The sequence below is a fragment of the Hydra vulgaris genome, chromosome 08 (genome assembly GCF_038396675.1).
Source record: "Hydra vulgaris chromosome 08, alternate assembly HydraT2T_AEP".
In the NCBI taxonomy this organism is placed as follows: Eukaryota; Metazoa; Cnidaria; class Hydrozoa; order Anthoathecata; family Hydridae; genus Hydra; species Hydra vulgaris.
In genome coordinates, this window is record NC_088927.1 from 50726496 (window position 1) to 50750000 (window position 23505).

General features: G+C 25.2%; 1 protein-coding gene across 2 annotated transcripts in view; it reads left to right on the forward strand.

Annotated features, from left to right (window-relative positions):
- The first annotated feature begins 1370 nt into the window (after positions 1–1370).
- The window catches only part of LOC136083936 (TNF receptor-associated factor 6-A-like), an 89134-nt gene continuing 66999 nt past the window's right edge, over positions 1371–23505 (forward strand). For both annotated transcript variants that reach the window (XR_010640220.1, XM_065803893.1), the window contains exon 1: positions 1371–1514. The gene's annotated coding sequence lies outside the window, so the exon portion shown is untranslated. The remainder of the gene's footprint in view (positions 1515–23505) is intronic.

Below are 23505 nucleotides of genomic sequence, written 5' to 3' on the forward strand. Positions count from 1 at the left end.
GCTAAAGATAGGTGTTATAAAGAATTTGTTTTCTTTACGAAAAATTGCTTCACATTGAATAAAGATATTTTGAGTGTAAATATTAGTTTTAAAAAAAAATCACCTCTGTTATTAGTAACAAAATACATAATAAATCATATTTCCATGCATTGTTTTTTATATTGCTTATCAGATTTAGAAAATTTGAACCAGCCAAATATTAAATTACACTTAATTCTTTTTCATTAAAATTTCACTATTAGATGAAGTATTGTGTTTACTTCGTGAAAAATCTTGAAGAATGTGATTGGCAATTTCATTAATCAAAGTGTTGGTCAATAAAACATCATCAAGCTTGGATGGCAATAAGTTTTTATGAAGAAGCCCATTAAACTGAAAATAAAATTTTTCTGCATCACCGTTGTACTTTGAAATAATGTGCAGTTTTTTTCAAAACTAAAACTAACGCTCTGCTTTGAAGTTTTAACTCTTTTTTTTTCAAAGAATTTCTTCAGGCAAGCATAAATTATTATTAATTTGTATTTATCCATAAAGAAAATAACTCCAAAGTTAGACTTGAATAGATGTATATACACTGCAAGGGCTAGAAAAAGACAAATTCAGTCCTATCGCAAAGACCCATAAATCATTTGACAATTTATCAACAGACTACTCAACATTATTTTTTTTAAGATCAAGATGACAAAATGTTATGGAGTTTTTATCTTTGCTAAATGGGTTGATGAGTTTGTGTTTTGAAGTTTTATGTCTTTTTAGCTATAATTCGTTTTGTAAATTTTACAACACAAGTTGCACAAAAAATTGGATATAATCAATCTTTAAATAATAATACATCTAGATTTTGTTCAATTTTCTTGCCTATTGTCAAAAACTTCATCAGTAATCGCTATATACAAATCTTCAAGCTATGTTGCAATATTATAAAGAATTTATATAGTATATAAATTTCATTGCTTATTTTTTAAAGTTAAGCAAGGTGAACCGGCCAAATATCAAATTTCAAGTTAAAACGGCAAAATAATGAAAACGGCCCCTTTTTCCAGACTATCTATTTTTTATAGGTTTGATGCAACTAATACTTAAGGATTGTATTAAACAAAACGTATAAGTTTGATTATTAAAAAGTCTTGTTTTTTAGATTTTTTTCTGCTATAATAAGGTTATAATAGAACTTTTTACATTAATTCACAGTTTAAGTTATAAATAAAACGTAAAGTATTTATGTGGGTAAAATAAAAATTAACCAAGCACAAAATATTAAAATGTTTTATTATTCTGTGTACATCAAAGTAAATCAACATTATAACAATACAACAGCTAAGATAAATACTCAATGGTTGAATGCACTTGAAAGCTCTTATTTCAATTTAAGATAGTATTTTTATATTGAGGCTAAAGGATTGACGCTTAAAACATTAAAGAAATAAAATACAGATTAATATTATTTCATTTTTACAACATTGCAGAGAATATTCTATTGATTCAATAACTCGATTTCAGTTAAGAAAAGAAAGGTAACACTTTTCTTTAATAGATTTTTTATTTGAAAGTTTTTCATAACAAATGAAAGAATACTAAAACTGGCATTAATATCGTAACACCATTAAACCCAAAAAGTGGTGTTTGTGGCATAATACTGTAATTTCTCATTAAAATACTTTTCAAGATAAGTCTTTGTTAATGAAGCTATAGACAGAATGCAAAAAATTTACTTTTTTATACAAAATTTACTCAATAGACAATATTTTTGAAATAATAGATTTTATTTTCTACCAGATTTTTATACATACATATAACAAGTAGCTACCTGGTACATAATATTTTAATTTAGTGATATCTTTCCTCTTCAATATATATTGTCTAGACATGCAAACTACAAAAACATGAGCCAGCTGTATCTGATTTTAGTTTTTTCACTAATACGTCATTTTTTTTTTTTTTGTAATTTATTTTGTCACTATTTATTTTACATACAATTAACTTTAATACATTTATAAATACAAGTATATTTATATGTATACATTTATAAATAAGATAAAAAAATAAATAAAATAATGACAGAAGCAAGTAGAAGACTGCAGTCTTATCAATTAGGCCCCTTTTATTTGTAACTTTGCAATGAGTTTCACGTGAGATTAACGTGACATTAAAAATTCATAAGTTGAAATAAACCAAAAACAAAGCCTTGTACGTAACGATCTGATAGATAAGAATAGAAAAGAAATAAAAAATATTTGTATTGTGATATATTCATCGTTTGTCGTCATTTAAAAGTGATAAATTTGTTTTAGTTAGTTATGATTAATTTGATTTTTAAAAACAAGAGAGTATGTTGATGTCACTTTAGTTAAATAGGTGCTGTTTGACTGCTGCTTTAAAGAGATTTGATGACTTCATGTTTTTTATTTCCTCTTTAAGGATCGAATTCCATAACCGCTGTGCTCGAGATAAGATAGAAAAGTCAGTTATTTTAAGTAAAGTCATCAGTTATTTTAAGTAAATTTTATTAGTCTCAACATTTTATCAAAAATTACATTGTTAGTGGTATGATATTTGTTAAATTGCAAGAGGGGTCAAAAAAACTAAAATCTTGGATATCTCTAACTTAAATAAAAATCGTAAGGGGTATACGTGTTGAAGAAAAGATAAAGACATTTATATGTTTGTTTATTGTAATATGATTTTGCAGCTTCTATAAAACTTAAAAAATAAAAACCTTTTTACACTTATGTGTTAAACTACTGGTGAAGCAATTTAATCTAAGTGCAATTTTTAAAGAAGTGCAATAGGCTGTTTTAAGTTGCATGTCTTTCAGCATACCACCGGTTAAAAAATAGAGTTGGTCAATAAAATGGTTCCGCAAACTAAAGATTTTATTTACGTTTTACAAATATGGGAAGTTCTCTTCAATTAAGCAAATTTAAACCTATTGGCTTTCAAACTAAAAATTCTATACAACTACTGTTCTTAATTACATGAAATGTTTCAATAGTGTCGCAAGAGTCAGAGGCGCCCAAGCATTTTTTGGTGTTTGAGATAGCTAACTTCCAAACATTCAGCAAACTCCAAACATTTATATATTTATACTTATGACAAATAAGGATGCTTTGCAAAGAATTGCGATGATTGGAGCCCTCAAAATTTTTGCCCCCCACCTGCCCCAAACGTGAAAGCAACAAGTTGAAGAAATATTTTTGTATTATTTTTAACTAGATTTATATTCATCGATAAATTTTAAGTTTCATAGTATTATCTCTCAGAGTTAAAAAATTATGACAACATAAAATTTGCAACCCCCTCAAATTGAGGAAGGTTCAAACTTTATATGGTCATAATTTTTGAACGCTATAATATTTTATTATAAAATTTAAAATTTATTGATGAATATAAGTCTAGTTGAAAATAATACAAAAAATATTTCAACAACTCTAAATCAGATGGAAAAAAAAGAGTCTTTCCATAATCACTTTTAGACAAGAAATAATTGAGTTAAAAACAAGTTAGTGCTAACTTTTTATGATAACCACAGCAGTCTTAAAAACTTTTTATGATAACCACAGTTGTCTTAAAAACTAAAACTTGCTTTGGTGCAAAAAAAAGCTAGTTTATTTAATAAGTTTATCATCGAATAATATGCACGTTTTACTAATGGCAGACGTTCCTATGTTTGGAGCAACGAAACATGGTTGGGAAAAGAAGCATGCGATTGGAAACAAATAAATCAAAAAAAAAAAAGGAAATTAAAGTAAAGTTATTTGGGAAAATTTTTAAAACTTATGAATATCTATACCATAAAGCCAAAAAAATATTAATACACGGGCATTAATACATTCAATGATCAAAGTGTAGATCGTTGTCTTGGAAGAAATATTCCCGCCAAAGCCGTTAAATATATAACGGTTATCAGTAACAAAGTCATAATTTCTGACATAATTCCTGACACCTGAGCTCATTTGTTACACAACGTAGCATTTGTAAACTCATAATACTCGTGGTTGGGTAAAAACCATGATGTATTAGTGAGTGTTGAAAAAATACATGAAGTAAAAAATACTTAATCAAAACCATATTTCAATTGAATACGTTTTTCTGAATAAAGCATTTTAATTGAAATTTGTTATTATTATCCCAACATTAAAATTAATGCATTAGGGTGTATCAATTTAAATATCTTAGATGTTGAGACATTATAGAACTAACAGAAACAAAAAAAAATTCGATTGTTTGCACAGAACAACGAATACAAGTTGAAACAATAGATTTGAATGTAAAGTTACGTTTAGATAATTCGGCATTATATTCAATTGGGTACTGTTTTGCTTTTATCCCACAATTATTGAATAAAAATTCTGGGATCAAAATGCGGACAAACAACTCAAAAATGTATAACAACAGCCATTCAAGTTTCTCAGTTTTTAATACAAACTCACTTCAGAGCTGAATGCAATTAAAGTTTTTATTTTGATCGCTTAGTTTAAATTTGACATTTCAAAATCTGATTACTCTATGTTTTTATTTTTTGTTGGTCTTTTAACATCTTGGCTGTTAAAATGATTTTTTTTATATAAAAATATATTTAAAAGTTGCGACCAAAAATAATTATTACATATTTACAAAATTATTGATGAATAAATTTTAATCCATAATTTTTTAGAAAGCCTAAATTTCAACTCTAAAAAATTTGTTTAAAATGATTTTTAATTTTTTTTAAATTTACTTGTTTTTATACTTGTACCTGTATAAGGGTTACACCAAGGAATCTTTATATACTCATAGAAAAAAAAAAAAAATTGCAACCTGCAAAAAATATAATAAAATAAATAAAGAGGTAAGCTTGTAAAAACAAAACTTCAATTTTATAAATATATTAAAACACACAAGCATAGTTTCATAATTGGTAAAAATTTACCAAATATAAAGTAACAAAGACAAGTTAAGATGCTATAGCCAATAAATAAAGCATTTCTCCATCAAATAATCCAAACTTTTAATTCAATGGTTTATTTTTATTTAAATCTTAATGCGTTAATTGAATCGTTCAAAATAAACTAGTGCAAAAAAGCAACTTTTGAATTTTAAATTCTTTTATAAACAAGAAAAAAAAACGTAAAAATTAATATACTCCATAATTCCACACTTTTGAAAAATAGCCACATCGCTAATGCATACTGATATAAAATTTGATTCATGATTGTACTTTTTTACACATAACTTAAAAGACTTTGTTTCAAACCTCGCACTCCTTGACCTGAAGTATGAAATTTGACAGTTTGCTGGTCCAAGAAAGTCAAAAAACAAAATAATTGAGTTTCATTAAAGCAAAGAAATTATATACAATAAATGACTAAATGAAACAGAAAACAACGTTAAAATCATAGCTTTTTCCAGTATTAAAATGAACAATGCTGCATTCTATATTTAAATCAGAACTAATGGAAAATTTACAAATTTCTTTTTGATAATGATTATAAATATTATTTGCATCTATGTTAATTTTATTTTCATTTTTTCAACAAGAAAATTATCGAGATGTAAACTTTTTGAATATTTATTTCTTTCTATAACTTGTTTTTAATTGCACCAGCTGGCAAACATTCAAGGTAGCAAAAATCTAATGAGAATAGATCCAAATAATATTTTCTGAATTTGTATTAAGTTTTAAAATGTTTTTCCGCGTTTTGATCCTAGTAAGCTTTGCGAAAAGTTTAATAAATTTAATTTTTAGAGCCACAACGGCACCTTTTTTGAATTATATTTGAGTTTCAATTTTTTAAAAAAAGTCAAAAACCATTGACATAAAAAATGTGTGTTTCGCAAGATTTTTTTTATTTATTAATTTTAAAAGCACGTTGTTTTTAAATTCAGGCACTTGTGGTTTTTATTGTTTCTAATTATTTACATTTAACTATCAAAATATGGTGGCATGTTAAGAGTTTTTCTCTCTGAAAACTTAGTTTATATGTCAAAAATACTATTTACTATCAAGTTTTTTGTGATTTTATTAAACACATTCTTTTCAAAATCTTTTAGAGCATAAGTCAAGGAATGTTTCCAGATTGTCTAAAAGTTGTTAAAGTAGTTCCTATCTACAAGACAGGAGATCTTACTAACATAAATAGTTATCGTCCTATATTGGTTCTCTCAGATTTTTTAGAAGTTTCAGGAAAAAAAGGTTTAATCTGATTTACGCCTATTTAATTAATAGTAAAATCGTATACAAAAACCAACTTGGTTTTGAAAATATTAGTTCAACAGAATACTCTGTTGCACACTTTCCCAACTTACGCGCAACATATCAGAACCTTTTAAAAAATCTCATTTCACATTAGGGGTATTTATTGGCTTATCTAAAGATTTTAATACCGTCAACCATCAAGTTTTAAGAGAAAAATTATCATCATATGGAGTTAAAAAAAACACCCTAGGTTGATTGAAAAGATAACAAATTGTTAGCAATATGTTTATAATAAAAAATCTTCGTTGGACCTCTTCTCTTTATAATATATTTAAACAATCTCGATAAAACTTCAAGCCTAACCAAAATAATCTTTGCAGATGACACAAATTTATTTCTATATCACGAAAATAATAATATTCTTTTCAATAATATGACTAGTAAATTAAATAAACTTTCCGATTGGTTCAAAATAAATAGATTATCTCTTAACACTGCTAAAACTAAATGAATATTTTTTTATCCATTCTATAAAAAACATCGAATACAACATCTATTACCTGAACTCTACATTGGCAATGTAATCATGAAAAGAGAAAAACAAAACTTTTAGGAATCTATATTGATAAAAATTATTCTTGGAAACATGACATTAATATTATTTCTTCTAGATTTTACAAATGCATTGGTATTTTATATAAAGCTAGAAACATACTCAATAAACGGCAGTTTACACAATTATATTATTCATTTGAATAATATAATTGCAAAGTATAATATATTTAAACTTTGCAAATTATTTTTTGAAAATTATAAATATAAAAATAAAAAACAACTAGTTTAAGATATACTTCAAGAATAATTTTATGTTAAGAGTAATAATTATAAGACAGCAAGAGTAATAAGTATAACAAAGTAAATATATTAAAAGTTGGTTTAACTTAATATTTTCGCTCTTTTAATATTACAGCTGTAGTTTAATAATCTATTTAATTCTTTTTAACTTTAGGCTTTAAACTTGGTTCTGTTGTATTACTTATTATTATTGTTATTATTGTTATTATTATTATTATTATTATTATTTGATTATGCGGCAAAATTTAATTGTAAAGAAACCAACAAAATACAGTTAAAATTCTTAAAGAATACTATGCAGGTACCAAATAAAGTTTATGTAAAAACCCCTGCAAGTGAGCAATTTTTATAAGAGATTAAGTTTAGAGATTTATTTAGAGTCAAAATTATATAATGCTATTATTTTGAAAAAAAAATCAGTTAAAACAACGTATTATCGATTGGAAATCATTAATCAACACAAAAGTTCTTAAATTCGAAGGTATAATTTTTTATATAATCTACACATCTGAAACAATTTTGTTTCGGTTTCTATAAAATCAACATTCCTATCATACTTTTATCAACTTGTCATTTACTATTTTACTTTTACAAAAATGTAAAAGTGAAATGCTATTCTTACTTCTTCAGTTGCCATTATTTTTATCATTTAGGCTAAAACTTTTTTTAATCAATTTTAATTATGGTAAGGGAACAGGGAACCTAAAAATATAATAACATTTTATTTTTAATGTTTGATGTTAACAATCAGGCTTAACTAGAAGAGTAAATAGTACTTATCGAAATGCTTTAGTAATTTATAAACATGTTTGATATGGCATAATCAACGTTTTACTAGTACATTTGAATTTATCCTTATGATTATTTGGGTTATTCACATGAAATCAAACTCGAAGTCACCATGGCAAACGTATAATATCTTTTTATTACATGTTCATACACATGTAACATTTTATCATTTATCATTATATGACTTTATCATAGAGCCATAAAATAATATAATTTTATACCTGTTTTTACAAAGTTATGAAAGAGATATCAAACTTGGGATGGCTCTTTTACTTATTTTGATGTAAAAGCGCGAATTACTTTTATGCGTAAATTACTTCACACAACTCTTATTAAAATATATAATTTACATACATTTAAAAGTAATTTTTTTTTACATAAATTATATAACATGTAAAACTTTATTACTAAAGTTTTTTAAATGAGTAAATGTTACTTGAAAAAGTGATTTATTTTCACAAGTAAAAGTAATTTGCATTTTGTTTTGCTTTTTCTATTAAATGCTCATACGCGGTGCTCTGTGATAAGACCGTAAGGACTTTTTATTTATTAAGATCTTTTTATTTAGGTGCCCCTTCTTTGAGCACCTAAATAAAAAGATTAACAAAATAAATTACTTTAACGTGTAAAAGTAACAAATTAGCAAAAACAAGTTACATTAAAGTAATTTGAAAAAATAGTTATTTTCAATTACACCTAAAAATAAATTTTGTCTTTGAAATTTTATATTTTACTTTGTAAGTAAGTAAAATGTAAGTTATATTATCTACTTTCTCAATGAGAAGTCATTTCACGTTGACTTACATTTTTGACAAAATTTTGAGATAAGTAGCGTATTCAAATCAATTACCTGTTTATGGGCCCTTATGGTAAGTAATTCAGGTAATACTCTGATGTATGCGGGTAGTGTTTGTCGCAGGGCATTTTGAAAGGATATTTTTTCACGTATATCATAAAGGGTAGTTTATAACATGCGTGTATACCAGTAGAGTAGAGACGGGTTCCCTGCCGCTTTAGAGCCAAAGCGCTAAAAGGGGCTGCTAAATAATTATTGGTTTTTTATTTTTTATTTAATTTCCTTTAGTAGCTACGCTACTGGATGCTAGCCATGCATACAAACCTTGGCTAAATCACTTTTCGTTAGAGCGCAGTTTTTCTACAGCTTTTTTTTGTATTACTCTTTTCAATCAAATATTCTGTTATGGTAATATGACGCAAAGTGACATTTTTGGTATCCGTAAGAGCATTTAAACTATCTGATATAATCTATATAATAAAAGGAGTGTTTATCAGATATAATCTTTTTATTGCATTTTTTTATACATAATCGATTTGAAAAAAAGATGGTAACAAAAACCGGTTGTGGGCACCCTAATAACCTTTTCTTAGCGTTCGTGTCCAACCCGTACAAGGAAGATTAGAAAACTAAAGTCTTGTTTAATTGCTTCAAAATAAACTTTTAATTTTTTAATCGTTAGCTTGACTTGACAAGTTGTATGTCGATTATCAGTGGTCTCGAAATTGCGCGATTGATTTTTACTACCTTCCACACTAGTGCTCTGAAACTTTCAGCACTTGTGTAAATATGATAAACGTGTATGTTAAAATTGTTTTCAGAGCAAACCGGAGAAATATGATAAACGTGTAAATATGATAAACGTGTATGTTAAAATTGTTTTCAGAGCAAACCGGAGAAATATGATAAACGTGTAAATATGATAAACGTGTATGTTAAAATTGTTTTCAGAGCAAACCGGAGAAATACACTTTTTTGAATTTCTTTTTTTTTTAATTTTAATTGATCTTTTAGACTTGGTTAAACTCTGGCAGCATTTGTGTAGTCCCGATGAACATGCATATTAAATTTTTTCCTGGCTAAGGAAGGCCTTATCCCAATTTTTTTTCTCAAAACATTTTTTCGTTTAAAATTGGGATTTATATCTTTTTAAAATGAAAGACTTTTTATAAAATAGCTTTGAAACGACATTTTTTTGATTTACTTGTTTCTTTATTGACTATGTCGAGAGGAAATAGGTAAGTGGTCCTGATTAAAGTTTACCATAAAGGAACCGGGATATTTGTAGCTTTGCTGCTGCTTATCGCTTCTTCTCTTATTCCGCGTGATCGCTGTTAAAAGCCACGTTGAAGATAAGATCTTAATTAACAACCACGTAACAGAAATCAAAATTAATTTTTTTCTTTATTTATTAATAGCTAATCAAAAAACTGTTGTCTGGAACAAACTAATTTTAATTAGTCCATTCCAGACAACAAATATTCCAGTTATTCATTTTCAGGAGAAACTTAACAACCGCGCTGAATAAAAAAAGTCAAAAACCAAACTTAAGATAAAATCGCAAAATGCAGAGCAATTCCCAGTATTTTTAAACGAATTAGAAATTAAGCTTTTGCACTTTTAAATAACTTATGTAAATAACATCAAGATTAATTAAAAAAAAAATTAATGTTAAAAAGGCAGTAGTAAAAGTAATTAATTTTAATAAAATGGATAACTTTCATAACCGCAATAGCTGTTAAATTTAATTTATTTAAAATGGCGAATTAAGTAAGGCGATTCAAAAAAACACACTTTTTAATTTAAAATTATATGGTCGATTGTGAAGAAAAATGTTCTATATGATGAAATGACATCAATTTCATTTTTTTTTCAGTAATTTTTTTTTTATACTTTAAATTTTTAAATATTTAAAGTTAAAAAATTAACAAAAATGCAAATCATAATATTTAAATAACCGAATCCCAATCACATATTTAAAATCAGGCTTATATCATGGCTTTTGTTTTTGTTTAAGAATTTAACTTTATGTAACAACACGGCGCAAAATCCAACATTTATATGCTCATGTTTACACTGTTTGATTCTAAGGGTTTTAGGATGAATTTCAAAAGACATGAGGTTTTTCTTCAGATTCTATTGATATGTATATGTACGAGCTGGAATGTGTTTAGAATAAAATCGAAAGCGTTCCCTCTTTGCCCAAAATTGATATTTTCTGAAATCCAGAAGTTAGCGTTTAAAAAACAATATTAACTTTATTATTTAAGCTTACCTTTATTACAAAAATCATTGAAAGTCATGTGACCTTTCATTTTTTGTCTTCAAAATGAGGTTAAATTAATATATAATAATACCTTAAATAGTTTCACTAATAAAGTTCTTAAAGCGGTTGTTTAAAAATATTGTAAAAACTTTTACAACTTTTTTAATTTTATTTTGTAAAAGTTATAACTACTTTTTATAACATTTTTAATTAAAAAACACTTATTTTAAATAACAATAAAAGTAGATAAATATTACATATCAAATGGCTCACATTTTAAGGAAAAAAATCCTAATGAGTCCAGAGATTCCGTTTGTTTTTGTTGCTGTAACAAAACAGACATATTAATATATATATATAAATATATATATATATATATATATATATATATATATATATATATATATATATATATATATATATATATATATATATATATATATATATACATATATAAATATATATATATATATATATATACATATATATATATATATATATATATATATATATATATATATATATATATATATATATATATATATATATATATGTATATAATAATATATATATATATATAATTATAATATATATATATAATAATAATAATAATAATAATAATAATAATAATAATTACAATAATAATAATATATATATATATATATATATATATATATATATATATATATATATATATATATATATATATATATATATATATACAGAGTTGTTACGACATAATATGTCTGGCAGATCTGTCGACATATTTTCAGACATTTTCTGCCGACATAAAATATGTCCCACATATTTTCGATTGACATATTTTGACATAATTTTATGTCTGAATTATTTTCTGCTGACATAAAATATGTCAGACATATTTTCCATTGACATATCTTGACATATTTTTATATCTGAATTATTTTCAAATATAAAAATATGTCAAGATATGTCAAAAAAAAGTTGTTCAAAAGTATGTCAACTTGGGTCTCAAAAAAAGCGTATTTTAGAAGATAGTATAGAGATTTTAGAAAACATAAAAATTTTTCCTTAAAATTTTTTGGCAAAAAAATTATTTGAAAAAATGCTTAAGACTCTTAAAAAAATGTCAACAAAATGTTTTTCAGCAATAATACAAAATATACTTATTTTTATTACAAACGAATAACATCTTTAAAATCTCTATGAAAATACGCTTCTTTTGAGACTCAGATTGACATACTTTTGAACTACTTTTTTTCCGACAATATTAGGGACTTTTCCCCAAATTCTAAAGATTTGAAAATATCTTTACAACTTGACGTGATGGTAAAAAATGAGTTGCATATTTGTAATCAAAATAAGAAATCCTACATAAAAAAAAATTTTGTTTTTGTTGACCTGTGTTATGCTTCATAAAACTTTTAATTTAAATCCTATAAGCAAATATCTTTTGTTTCATAAAGGTCTTTTTCTGCCCTTTTTAGCGATGTATCATTTGATAGTATCGACAAAGATTTTTTAGCGATGTATCATTTGAGAGTATCGACTAGTATTGATGCATCATTTGATAGTATTTGATAGTATTGAATAGTATGGATTAGTATTGGCGACTTCCCTTATTAGAATGTAAAAACCATCTCAAGCTGAGTTTTTATTACTGAAAATGGTTTTTATTAATATGACTAAACTTAAAACTATTTTCTTGATTAAAATAATATTTGAAAAAAAACATTTTTAGTTATTTTTAACTAATAGTTGATTCATTCAATAAATTATTCCCCATTTTTGACTTTAAATCGTAAGGAAAACAAAAAAAATAATTATTCCAATATATATTTCACTCAAAACATTTTATGCATGTTTATGGCAGTTAATTATGCTGTTATAATGCAATTGTCAATTATTTTATTGTTAAATAAATCATAACTATTATAACTAAAAGCATATTATTCGTAATTAGTTTTAATTATTACCGATTAGTCTTCTTAATATGAACTTAATGAGCTGAATATAACTTTCGTGAAATATTTCAAATTCTTCAGCTTAAATGAATTTAATTTGGCACGAATTTTTTGAAATTCTGTGAACCGTTTTTTTCATAGAATCTTTTGAATTCAATTTTTCACAATGAAATCTTTTTCAGGATCAACTAATACTTAAAAATAACTGAAAAAGTTTTTTTTTTATTATTATTTTAATTAAAGAAATAATTTTAAGTTTAGTCATACTAATAAAAACCACTTTCAGTAATAAAAACTCAGCTTGTGATGGTTTTTACATTCTAATAAGGGAAAGCGCCAATACTAATCAATACTAATCAATCCTATCAAATACTATCAAATGATGCCTCAATACTAGTCAATATTAGTCAATACTATCAATGTCAATATTAGTCATAATCAATAAAAAAAGTCAATAAATGCCAATATTAGTCAATACTATCAAATGATACATCGCTAAAAAGGGCAGAAAAAGACCTTTATGAAGCAACTGATGTTTGCTTTTAAGGTTTAAAGTAAAAGTTTTATGAAGCATAATTGATTGCAAAAAAGAAACAAATTTGTTAAACTATTTTTACTTAACTCTGTAAATTAAGTTGAAATACGCAATAAATTTGTTATATTGATTTTTTCTTCAAGAATATCAAACAGCAAATAATTCAGACATAAAATTATGTCAAAATATGTCGACAGAAAATATGTCTGACATATTTTATGTCAGCAGAAAATAATTCAGACATAAAATTATGTCAAAATATGTCGACAGAAAATATGTCTGACATATTTTATGTCAGCAGAAAATAATTCAGACATAAAATTATGTCAAAATATGTTGACAGAAAATATGTCTGACATATTTTATGTCAACAGAAAGTAATTCAGACATAAAATTATCTCAAAAAATGTTGATAGAAATTATGTGGGACATATTTTATGTCGGCAGAAAATATGTCTCAGACATATTTGACAGATAACAACCCTGTATATATATATATATATATATTTTAATCATATACTTGAAATTTTTCAGTTGCAAAAAGTTGTTTTGATATGATGCTAAAACCTTCATACAGTAAAGATATCTCGCAGTTTATAGAATCTGCTTAATATAAAATATTATCTTTAATTAAGTTTTAAATTTGTCTGACAATCAAATTCTGTTCCTCATTCAAATGTTTAGGAGCAAAAGTTAATTTAATTGTTTTTTTCGTGAATAAAAAATCAAATGAGGCGGACTTCATCGTTAAAATTCTTCGAAGAATAATGAAGAAAACTGAGTTTTTATAAGTGACTTTAGTCTCTATGTTCATTCATTTTTTTTTTAAATATTAGAAAATTAATTTTTATTTAAAGTTAATTTGGTCATTTATTATTTTTTTTTTAATGCATAAAAACAATCTTTAAGGCTGCTTTTATTTTTAAAATTTTTTTCCTAATTTGTTGTTACAAATAATAACTTTTTTTTAATAAAATATCACGGCCTATTTAACAACAGACCTGAGAGGGGCGCGCGCAAAAAAAAAAACTGTAGGCGGAGACTTTGTAAATAAATTAGTCTGCCATAAAATTAAAACGAGTTATTAAACTGCTTGATGACAAAAAATAGGTATTTATTTTTCAAAAATAAAACTTGTAATTTTTATTTCACAAATCAACAAACACAAATCAACAAACTATAAAATATAAAAATTTTCACTTTGAATAAGACTTTTTAAAAGGTTACTAAAAAAAACCTTTCTTTTCAACATAAATATTCTAATCGCTGATCATTATTAAAGGTTATCAAAGACAGCCCTTTTAAAATCTTTAAACGAGACATCTTTAAACTGACTTGTAACATTTAGGATTTTAAAAAAGCCTACACTTTTATATACAAAATCAACAGTTTTACCTGAATCCTGCATTTCAGGAAGAACTTTAGTGCAGTTAATGTTAATTAGCACAAGAAACCTGAAGACTTAATGCAATATTTTGTCGGTCTATGGGTTTTGGACAGGTAAACACTTGATTTAGCTTTGCTAGTTTTAAGATTACTTTGTCAACAAAGTAATGTGAGAGTAACAAACAAGGTAATGTGAGAGTAACAAGTTGATGAAATATTTTTGCTCTGTTTTCAACTATACTTATATTTATCAATAACATTTAACTTTCATAGTACTATCTCTCAGCGTTCAAGAATTATGGCAATATAAAATTTGCAAAATTTTTATATGGTTATAATTTTTAAACGCTAAAAAACTTTACTATGAAATTTAAAATTTATTGATGAATATAAGTCTAGTTAAAAATAGTACAAAAAGCATTTCATCAACTTGTTGCTGTTACTTCTGGGCAGGTGGGGGGACAAAATTTTTGGGCTTTTTTGTTCCAAAGCTCTAATCATTGCAAGTTATTGCAAAGCATCATTATTTGGCATTAGTATAAACATACAAATGTTTGGATTTTGCTCCATGTCTGAAAGTAAGCTATTTCAAAGACCAAAAAATGCTGGTGGCGCCCCTATATATGTGTATTTATATATATATATATATATATATATATATATATATATATATATATATATATATATATATATATATATATATATATATATATATGTATACACTATCGACAAAAAGTTTAAAGCAGGCTAGGAATTTTTAGAAATAAGCGAATAAAAAAACATTTTCAAATCTAATTTATAATTTATTTAATACGCTTACAAAAACTAAATATAATTACATTTTTGATTAATAATTGCCAATTTTAACTTGCGTTTTCTAGGTGTACTCGTACCAGTTTTGATTTGTCAAAATAATCAGTCATTTAGTTAAGAAATAGTGTTATTAATATCTATACTAGAGTGACAATTAATAAACTTTGTGCGTAGCATTTTTTTTTTTTGTAGTAAAAAGAAAAATAACGAGCACAGAATTTTGATATTTATAATTTGGCAAAAATTGACTAAAAATTGAAAAATAAGTAAAAAAATGTGTAAACGAAAGGAATTAAACATTGCGGAAAGAGAAAGAATTCATGTTTATTATTAAGAAGGTTATTCACAAGTCAAAATTACAAAAAAAAATGAAAAGTTTAAGATGTTTTGTCCAAAGGACATAAAGAAACTGGTACGAATGTAACTAGAAAACGTACTGGAAGGCCTAAAAAACCAATAAATTACAAGATAGAGAAATGAACAAGATTTGTTCATCAAATGGAAGGTACACTGCCAAAAAAATTAGGTCTGTGAACAATCAATTTAATGATCTTAAAATTAGCACTTCCACTGTGAAGAATCGATTGAAGAAATCGGGCTTGCATGGGCGTGTAGCTGCTCGTAAACCACCACTGTACTAAATACTACTTTGTACTAAATCGCTACCAATTTTTCTACACTATTTTTTTTCGCCAAAAATAACAAAAGACTAATATTATTTTTTAATTCTATTTTGTAGAAGTTTTTGTGTATGCATTTCCGTTTTGTAGTTTTTGCATTTATTTTGTAGTTTTTGTGTTTTCACATTTTGTTTGGGTAAAGTTAGTAACTATTTGTGCTGTTGTTGCTAAATATTATTATTGTTGTTCGCTGTTATTCTGTTTTACTAATATTTCTACACATTTCTTGCTTTGCGAATAAATAACTAAGTTTGTTTTTATTTTTAATTTCATTTTACTTTGTAGAAGTTTTCGTGTTTGCATTTTCATTTTGTAGGTTTTGTGTTTTGCATTTTTGTCCGCGAGTTGTTTTATTTTTGTTTCTTGTTTTTAATTCAGTGTTTTCATAATTTTTGTATTATTATATAATTTATTATAGCTTCATTGTTATTATTATTATTTTTAAATTAATTTATTTTATCTATTATTACTGCTGCTGATTTTTTGTTTGTTTGTTTGTTTATTTTGTTTAGGTGTCACTCCAATGACTAGATTTTAACTATATGAGTGACACCTAAGCTAATTTTGTAAAATAACAAAAAACTTGTAATTTTACAATTTTTGGTTGGATATATGGAAATGAAAACGGAAATAAATGAATGAACCATTATTAAGAGCAAATAATAAGACAAAACGGCTAAATTAAGCTAAAAATCATCAATATTAGTCGATTGAAGAATAAAAAAACGTCCATTGGACAGATGAATTTGAGTTTGAAGTTTTTGGTTCAAAACGTCGTATTTTCGTGCAAAGATTTGCAGAGGAAAGGTATTTGGAAAAACGTTTAATACCCACTGTGAAATATGAGGGTAGATCTGTGGTTGTTTAGGGATTTTTGGTGGGGGGAATATTGGAAACCTACACAAAATTGAAGGAATAATGACAAAAGCGGTGTAAAAAGACATTTTAGAATATCAATTGCTGCTTTCTGGTTAGAGGTTATTTTCCGACCAGTATGTTTTTATTCACGATAATGACCCAAAACATACCAGCAAAATCTGCAAAACTTATTTAGCAGATCTTCAAAGCCCGAAAATATTAAAAGCAATGGAATGGTCACCACAATCACCAGAGATTAATCCAGTCGAGTTGTTGCGGAAGCACTTGATAGGAACGTGCGAGAAGAACAGCAATCTTCTGTGAAAGACCTTTGGCACATATTGAGAGTAAAATGGGACGCAATACAAACTGTAAAACTGTCTAATTGATTGATCATTTGCCGAGGATCTGAACAGCTGTAATAAATAATAAAGGTGATTATGTTGACGAATCTAAAATTTAATTACAACAATAGTTAAAATTAGAAAATATTGATCAAAAAGGTATAATAATGTTTATTTTTTGTAAACATATTTATGAAATTATAGATTAGACTTCATAAGGTTTGTTCAATCACTTATTTCAAAAACTTCTAGCCTGCCTCAAACTTTTTGTTAGTAATGTATATATATATATATATATATATATATATATATATATATATATATATATATATATATATATATATTTTATATATACATATATATACATATATATATATATATATATATATATATATATATATATATATATATATATATATATATATATATATTTATATATACATATATATACATATATATGTATATATATATATATATATATATTTATATATATATATATATATATATATATATATATATGTATATACATATGTTTTTATATATTTATATATATATATATATATATATATATATATGAATTTTTATTTATATATATATACATGTATATATATATATATATATATATATATATATATATATATATATATATATATATATATATATATATATATATATATATATCACAGTGGGCCTGAGCATGCTCAAAAAAAAATTTTTGTACCCAATTTTTTCACATAGTAGGTCTGAAAGGTGTAACTTTTCTCAACTCAAATCTGTTAAAATTAAAATGTTTGAACGGGGGTTTTTGAAAAAAAAAGTATTTACCTTTTTTAAGAATTTCTTAGTAAAAAGCACAAAAAATAACATCAACTGCTATCTATGCTGTCCTTAATATTTCATAAATGTTTAGATATAATAGAAGAATTTAAATATCAATAATAAAAAACATTAATTTATAATTAAAGCTAGTAATTCTATAACAGTATTGTTCATATATTAATAATAAATGAAAAATCTCAAAATATGAAATGTCATTAGTAAATATATTTGCATAATATTACAGATATACAACAATGCTTTGTACATTACATCAAGTCTGCATAGCTATCGACTATTTAAAAAAAACTATACATCTTATTTATGTTTTTATTAAGTTTATTCATTTTAAAAGCTTCGATATCCACAACACAAAATAGGCTTATTGAGTACTTATTAAAAATAATTTGCATAAATAACTCTAATATATACTTTAAAAGTGCGCAATATTGTATGCTGCAACAGGATTCTTTAATGTTTTGGAATAATTTGGATGATACTGCCCGATTTTTCTTTGCTTCCAAAATTGCTTGAAATCCTGGTGTACTGCTTCCAACGCCTGCTTCGTCCAATAACCAAGGCCTAAATATTTTTTTATATAATATAATTTAAAGATTTTTTAAATTTGTTTTAATATAAAATAAAGTTTTTGCAAAAATATAGTCCATATTTAACTAAATATTCAATATTATCTAATAAATATTTCCTGTAAAAAAACACTTACCAAATGTGCCCCCTTTAAGGTCAATAAACTCTACAATATGTTGCTCAACAATATGAACTTTAACTGTTGCACTGGCTCCTAAGTTTCTGTAGTCATCTGAGAATTTTTTGATGTCATTTTTGTAAGTTTAACACAATGTTTTCCCAAAACATCCTTCTATAACCTTTTTGAAAGATATTAGCGCCTTTATATATTTAGCCCCATGAATACCAAGACCATGTGTACAAAAAAATCTATTTAAAATATCAACTTTTTTTTAAAATCTATTCGAAGCATTTCCTTCAGGTCTGTGTTGTCCTTGATACAATACTCTGCCAAAATTAATGGACTTAAGATAGGCTGACATGAAGTTAAAACCATCTTCTTTGTTCTTAAACATATTTTTTTCAATTTCGGATATAATTTTGTCAACAATACCAAGTAGAATATGTAGTCCAGGAATGTTTATTATCTCAACAATTTTTTTCTCAGGATCTCCTGTAACAAAAGGAGGATGAATGCTATTTTGAAATTTTTTGGCCTGACTAAGTTTAGAACCATTTTCTAACCATTTTTGGTGCCATTGATGCAAAGAACTGATTGTGTTTGCCTTAGCTTTAGGCAACAAAGGTATCTCAGTTTCGCAGAATGGACACGGTTGTTTAGAAGATGCACATTGCTTTCCAACCATTTGTAGTTGAACTTTAATATCTTCTGACAATGAGTAGTCTAAAGATCCTATATTAAGCTTTTCAATAAGCATTCTTAAGTTTACATAACTTTCATCCATGTGAGGTACAATTCCTAGAATAAAGGTTTAAAAACACTGGAATCTTTAAATTCTTTTTTTTCATAGCCTTCTGAATATTTTATTCTCTTTTGAGGAGTTTCCTGATCTCTTTCATCAGGCTTGTATGTTATAAAGGCAGTACACTTTAAAAAGCCTTGTCCACCATCTATTCCCACTTTAATATCAATCTCATTTGGTAGTAGTTTCCTGTGGTTCATTACCATAGATATCAGTTTCTCTACATCATTGCAAATTACCCCAGGAACCTCTTGTTCAATAAACTATAAAATTATTGTTTGATTAAATCAATAAAATTAATAATCAATGTATAACCATTCATAAAACATTAGACTACCTCATATGAATTTCCAACTTTATCTTTTGTGAAAACATTTAAAAGTTCAGAACTGAATAAAGGAACTAGTAATGAGTTTTCTGTAACTCTTGCAGCTCTGTAGTTGCTTGCAACAGAATTTCTATCTCCGGTCTCATACCTAAGAAACTTAGCAATCTCTAACATTTTGTTGTCGCTAAAAATAATTTTTGAGTTATTTGATTTGCTATAACTTTAAATATAATTTATAGGTTTATAAATCATAAAATAAAAACTATATATTAAATTCTTGCCTAACATGAATTTTATTTTGCAGCATTTTCAATTTTTCTAAACCAAAGTGTGGCTTCTTAATTTCAGTATTGGTAAAATAAACCAGACATTTATTCCGGCCATAAGTTTTTAGCTTGATTTTATTGTCACTTTTACCAGCCATATGTTTTAGAGTAGAGGATACAACTCTTTCTAAAAAAAATTTTACAAAATATATGACAATATTTTAGTTTTCTATTAAAATAAATTAAAAATTGTTTTCTTTCTAATTAATATATATAATAAAAATAATAAAATTATAATCAATATTATTATGAAATTATTACACCTTTAGTTTTAGGTGAAGCAGACTGTAATAAATTGGACAAATTTTTCTTTCTCTGTGTTTTATTGCATGGATGACGCAAACCTTTTCCTGTTTCTTTAAAGCAGAATATACAGATCGGCCTGACTTTCTGGTGGTCTCTTTCCAAATTTATTTCTAGTTCTTTATTAACTTGCATGAAACTTGGCACTAAGTGAGTCTTGTTTTCTTTACTATTAATAGTTTCGCGACCTTTTTTACATATAAAGCATTGGCATCTGGCTCCTCTCATAACTCTTGTGTTCAAGCCTAAAGATAATTTCTTTATAACTACTATACTGTGTTTTACTAGGTTACAGTAATGTATAAGTTATCTGAGATTAAATACATTAATTTTTTAAAGTTTTATATTACTTACTTTCGTATTTTGGTAGAAAACTAAATGGTTTGTATCTGGGATCTTTTTCCTCTAGTCCAATGAGTTTTCTTTAGCATGAAGGACATAATTTTATAGGCAGATTATTATTTCCAAAATTATATTCTTTCCAGCAATGATTTTTTATGATACTTTCATAATCTAAACTTATTTTACAATACTCTCTTGGTTCGATAAGCCTAAATTGTGGGCTTCCTTTCTTTTCTTTAGAAAGACACAGAAGACACACTAGTTTTATGAAATCATTGTGTTCTTTTGGTTTCATTTTTTAAAATATTATTTTGTTTGTTTTCTATTAAAAAGTAATAAATAAATTTAAAAATAATGACATAAGACTAGATGAAAGTTTACTTGGTTTGTTAGATTACATAACTTTATATAAATGTTGGTATAGACAGTATGATGTATAGAACAGTTATAGTAATAAGTGTATTAACTATTTTTAATGATATCATAATAATATTCTTACTGCAATGTATAGTACCAATAAAATACTATATATATGTTGTATAAAGTATATAAAGTAAGGATTCCTTGAAATGAATGTTTACTTTAATATAAGGTATATAAATTTGTTTTTTTTGTTGTTGTTGTTTTTTTTATAAAAAAAATTCATAAAAAGGAAAATACCTTTTTTTTTAAAAACCCCCGTTCAAACATTTTAATTTTAACAGATTTGAGTTGAGAAAAGTAACACCTTTCAGACCTACTATGTGAAATAATTGGGTACAAAAAATTTTTTTTAAGCATGCTCAGGCCCACTGTGATATATATAAAAATATATATATATATATATATATATATATATATATATATATATATATATATATATATATATATATATATATATATATATACATATATATATTTATATATATAAATAAAAGTTTATATATATATATATATATATATATAAACTTTTATTTATATATATAAATATATATATGTATATATATATATATATATATATATATATATATATATATATATATAGATAGATTTGGATATATATATATATGTATATATATATACGCATTTATATAAATATGTATAAATATATATTTATATACACTTTCTGAAATCTATGTTTATAAATTCGTATTCATGAATTGTTGCGTTTGTTTATGTCTAACTTTGGGCAATTTTTTTTTTTAACTTATTTATTTACAATATATATTTTTTATTTACATTACTTAATTATTAATATAATAAAAATAATAATAATATAAATAATAAATGTTTGCTGCAATATTCAACGCAGCGAGTTGAGTATGGAATTTAACAACAGTAGTTGTTAGACTATAACAGCTTTTACTTAAGGTTAAAATATAGTTAACTTGTTTTTAATCTATTATAAGAGTTTTTGAAAATGTTAACTGATTCTGCATCTATAGTTTCTTGATTTAATTTGTTCCATTTTTCTGATATCCTATTTGTAAAAAACTTATATCTTGCTGTTGATCGTTTGACTAATTGTCTTCTAATACGCATTTTTTAACCAGGAGTGATTGAGTTTGTTAGAAAATCTGGTGAATGATGCCAAATTACATTGTTATAACTATTAAAAATTTTAAACATTTGAATCATGTCACTACCTATTCTTCTTTCACTTAACGCTGTCATTTTAAACTTATCTAATCTTTCATGATAACTTTTACCTTTTAATTGATGAATTCTTGTTGCTCTTTGTTGTACTTTTTCTATTTTCTCAATGTCTTTATTAAGCTAAAAATTCCATATTGAAGCACCATATTCTAAATGAGGACAAACTAACGATGTAAATAATAGTTTTGTGCTTTCTTCATCCAAATAACTGAAGCACTTCTTTATCAATCCTAACTTCTTTTTGGCTTTAACAACTGCATTATTGATATGTTCTTCCCATATCAAATCATTTGAGATATAAGCGCCTAAATCTCTTTCTAGAGTGGTTGTTGTTATGTTTGTCTCATCATCATTACTGCCGTAATTATTATAGATAAACTGAGGATTATTTGGTTCAATGTGCATAACTTTGCATTTATCTACATTAAGCTTGATTAACCATTTGCTTGACCAATCCAACAATTTATCAAATCACCTTGTAACTTACTCTGCTCAGACTCACATTCCAATATTGAAATTATTTTTATATCGTCAGCATAAAGTTTAATAAGCAGAACTTGATTTTGTAATCTTACAAGCAAATCATTGATGTTTATAACAAATTATAGCGGACCAAGTACCAAACCTTGAAAAACGCCACGTAAAACCAATCTGAAACGTTATCGCCCAAAACAATTCTTTGAGTTCTATTACAATTTAAGAGTTCATTATTTATATCATAATTAGCTAACTTAACACATAGTCTCTCATGTGGTACAGTGTCAAACTCTTTTGCAAAGTCCAAAAACGCAATATCTATTGAGA